Source organism: Triticum aestivum, chromosome 4D (assembly GCF_018294505.1).
Source record: "Triticum aestivum cultivar Chinese Spring chromosome 4D, IWGSC CS RefSeq v2.1, whole genome shotgun sequence".
In the NCBI taxonomy this organism is placed as follows: domain Eukaryota; kingdom Viridiplantae; phylum Streptophyta; class Magnoliopsida; order Poales; family Poaceae; genus Triticum; species Triticum aestivum.
The window spans coordinates 21,480,199-21,484,465 of record NC_057805.1 but is presented as its reverse complement, the minus strand read 5'-3'; the positions used below and the strand labels follow the sequence as shown (position 1 = coordinate 21,484,465).

The window sequence follows — 4,267 nt, the reverse complement described above, 5'->3', positions numbered from 1 at the left end:
AAGTTACATGCGGGGTGTTACATTGAGTTCAAGGAGTGCCACTATTATAGTAATCATGCTTTTCTTATCTATGCTGTGCAAACAGGAATACTCAACTACAGATGTTGTGACTGTCAAGAGCATTCGCCAAGTTCTTGGGTTGTATGACTCAACTAGCCAAGATGGATTTAATCCCGATATTCACTTTATCAAAAGGCTCTAATGGGTTGGTTCTGAATCTTGCAAGTTGGGAATCAATGAGATGTGTAGGCATCTTTGTTGTACTTATTATTTGAATCTTATTTGTTGGTTCTGAATCTTGCAAGGTGGGAATCAATGAGATGTGTAGGCATCTTTGTTGTAGTTATTATTTGGATCTTATTTGTTGGTTCTGAATCTTGCAAGCTGGGAAACACGGCATGATGATGCAGATGACAACAACCATAATAAACAGTTCAAACTTGGTAGTATTATCTGTGTGAAAGTGCGACAAATGTGCTGATCGTGTGCGTCTTGAGAATAATAATTCTAATTGTTGTGCATGTTGATCCCGTGGCACTGACAGAACCACTACTGGAATCAGAGATTTTGCCGTCTGTCAACTCTAGCAGACGGCAAAGAAGGTCTTTGCCGTCTGCTTACAAAAAATAGATGGCAAAGAACTGATAGACGGCAAAGAACCTGGTTGCCATCAGCCAATTCTTTGCCGTCTGCCAGCGGATGGCAAAGAATCTTTGCCATCAGCTGGCAAACGGCAAAGAGGTGGGAGGGGTCCAGTGGTGTAACGGTGCACCAACCCCACCTCTTTGCCGTCTGCCAGCAGACGGCAAAGATTCTTTGCCATCTACTGGCAGACGGCAAAGATTCTTTGCCATCTGCTGGCAGACGGCAAAGAGGTGAGGCTATCTTTTTTTTTGCAGGTAGGACTTAGCCTAACACATAAATCACACACGTACGCTGGCTGGGCTAGACCAGAACAAACGCACGCGCCCATCTCTCTCGCTCATGTCTGGTCCTCTCGATCCCCTTGCGCCGCCGCCACAGACGCTGGCCGATTCCGGCCGCTCCGGTGAGCTCTAGCGCCGCCCAGCACACCTACGGCTGCTCCTCGATGAGCTCTGTCTATTCCTCCGCATCGATTTGTTTTCCTCTGCTCCTTGTGGTCGCCCCCTTCAGTTATGTCTTGCTAGGGTTTCGGTCTTGGTCGTGCTCCTCCTGCTCGCTGGGGGCTCCGCGTGCGCGGCCAAGCTGCCGCCGCCGCCGTGCAGCCGGTCGTGCGCGATGCTCAACTGCGACTGTGAGCCTCCTTTCCTCGTCCTCCCCTGATCCGGTCGATTTCTTTCTGATCTGAGCATGCTCTGACCATGGATGGGTGGCAGCGGTGGGGATCCGGTACGGCAAGTTCTGTGGCGTGGGGTGGAGCGGGTGCAAGGGGAGGACCCCTACGACGACCTCGATGCGTGCTGCCGCGAGCACGACAGTTGCCTCAAAAAAAAAGGTACATCGTCACTCATCCCCTAGATTCAGAAACCAAAAAAATGGCATCTGGGTCAATGGCCGCCATGAACAAAGATGTCTTTCCTGCACCGAATGGCGGCCGGCTAGGATGCATCACCACCCATGGGGCTTAATTGTGCATGGTTTTTGATCTGACAGTTGGTGCGTAGGTGTATCCTGAGCAGAGCTATCCCACTGTGTGTTCTTTAGTCCATCAGAGTTTGGGTTGTGAACCGCCTGTATTTGTTTCTCTGATTTAAAGTACGTCTACAGCCCTTGAAGACATTCTGTAATGGTAGCTAGATAATTTTTTCTTACTAATATGTACGTCTACAGCTTTCCCTGTAACAGCAGCGACAGCAGCCTATTACTTCACAGTAAACACATTTATCAGATTATGAGGTTTTAGATGTGTTTTACATGTTTGTCAAATTACTGCGCTTACTGTTAGAACACTCAATACTGCACCCAAAAAAAACAACGTACTGATAGTTGGTGCCTCGACACACGGTAGCTAATTCATACATAATTTCTACTGATCCATCTAGACTTCTCCTATGTTATGTTTTTTTGTTATTTCCTAGATACACATACTGTAATCTTAAGGACCGGTGATGCATGAGGGAGATCCCAATTTTTTCATCACTACTAATTTTACCATCTCCACTGATATATCAACATGACATAGTGGAGTTTCTCAATTTCCCTTGGAGAGTTTGTGCTTAGTATCAATCTTATGTCAGACTAGCAATATTATGTAATAACATGTATAGGTACATGAAGAAGTTGTGATTTTTATATTAATATATGCTATGGGAACCCGCCACTGCCAATTCTAGGATACATAGAATATTCAAAACATTCACGAAATAATTAATTAGATAAATTAGATTTGTATCTTATGGTGACATTTCCATTGATTTCTTGCTGTAACTTGAAATGCTGAGTAGACAATTTTTCATGATGTGCAACTATTTTCATTTGAAAAATATGTACTCACTTTCTATATATATGTTGCATATGCCTGGTTGGACGATGGAATATTGAACTTATTTGTGCGAGGTGAAAGTTCAAGTACAGCTAATGGACAGTAAGCTGGAAATTTAAAGTTAGAGCGCAACCTATTTTGATCCGCGTGCATGTGATTCTGTTTATAATAAGGGTTGGTATATATCTATATTTAACATTTATTTCCTAAATACACGTACGAAAATTTTGTAGAAAAATACCGATAATGATGGTGGTGTTTGATTTCCTTGCTATAGCGCCCCTCCCAGTAATTTGTTGCATGTTTGACTGATACAATTATCGTAGACAAATTATGAAGACTTATACTGACTTTTAGTTAGTAATAATGTTTCTGAAATGAAATTTTCTCCAAGTGAAATGCTACATTTCTACTCCTAACCCATTCTCCTTTTCTTAGTGTTTTTGTTATGCAGGTTGGAAGAAAAGAAGAAGATCCAGAGAAGATCTTAGTAATAAGATAGTTTTTATTAAAGTAGATATTTAGTTTTAGGTCATTTCTTGTAATTTCAGATATGGAGTGCTTGTCTTTAGTTTTTGTTTTGACTTTGTGAAACTTGGTACCTATGGATGAAACTGTGTAATATTGATGAAACTATGTATATGTATGGATGAAACTTGCTACTATTGGTAACATGTGTTGGATATCCTATATTGGTCATATATATATATATGTGTGTGTGTGTGTGTGTGTGTGTGTGTCTTTGATTTTCTGTGAAAATGTATGGATATAAGAAGAAACAGAATTAATGCCTATTTGGTCTCTTTGCCATCTGCCAGCAGATGGCAAAGAGCCTGCAGTCTTTGCCATCAGCCAGCAGATGGCAAAGAGCCTGCAGTCTTTGCCATCAGCGGCGGACGGCAAAGGCTGCCGTTAGCCGCCTAACGGACTAACAACACATTTATTGCCGTCGGCTTTCTTTGCCGTCAGCCGCTGATGGCAAAGGCCCCTTTGCCGTCCGCTTCAGAAAGCAGACGGCAAAGAAGCTCTTTACCATAGCCTACTTTGCCGGAGCCTTTTGCCGTCCGCGGCAGACGGCAAAGGCCTTTGCCGTCCGCCATCCTTGCCTTTGCCGTCTGCCGTGCCAGACGGCAAAGTAGCTGATTCCTGTAGTGAACGAGCCAATGCATTGCTTGTTTTAAGTATAAATTTCTGTTAAAGCTAATTAAATTTAAGTAAAGTGACCACTAACTCTTGTTATTACAGTACCAATACAGACCCGCTCGTGAACCGACGTGTGGCTGGAGTAGGTTTCTTAATGGAGGCGTTTGAATGCGCCGTGGGTGCATCTTCTGCCAGGCGTGCTGCAGGCGAGGGAGGGGTAGTAACTGTTGTCGCCTATACACACTCAGTTTACTGTTGAATCCAGTTCCCCAAGAGCTGAAAAACGACCTGCCGCCGCCGCCTACCCACTCGTTCACTTGAAGAGACTCCAATGGCGATCCGAGGGGTGAGCTTGCTGGATATGGACTTCAGCAAGGAGTTCCCCTTTGAGTTCGCCGTTCAGTCCTATGGCTGCACCAAGTTGAATGTGATGTACACCAACGATCCAGACTCAGTGAAGCTCTGCCTCGCCGAGTTCAAGCAGTACCTACAGGACGAGAAAGCACAAGGTCGCAGGACTAGACCTTGTGCCCGTCCATTCGTCTCCTGACAGGGACCAGCGGATCACCGTCGCCCAGGTATGTGTGCAGGACAAAGTTCTCCTCTACCACTGCTGTAGGGCCATCAGAGGTTCTGGAGCAATCACTCGTTTCATCGGCA

The 4,267-nt window shown here is 44.7% G+C and overlaps 1 long non-coding RNA gene across 1 annotated transcript; it reads left to right on the top strand.

Moving 5' to 3' along the window:
- Nucleotides 1–936: 936 nt before the first annotated feature.
- LOC123095861 (uncharacterized) lies at nucleotides 937–2,995 on the top strand. The gene is made up of 3 exons (XR_006446343.1): nucleotides 937–1,276; nucleotides 1,359–1,477; nucleotides 2,903–2,995. It is a non-coding gene; the product is annotated as an uncharacterized lncRNA (long non-coding RNA).
- The last annotated feature ends 1,272 nt before the right edge of the window (nucleotides 2,996–4,267 follow it).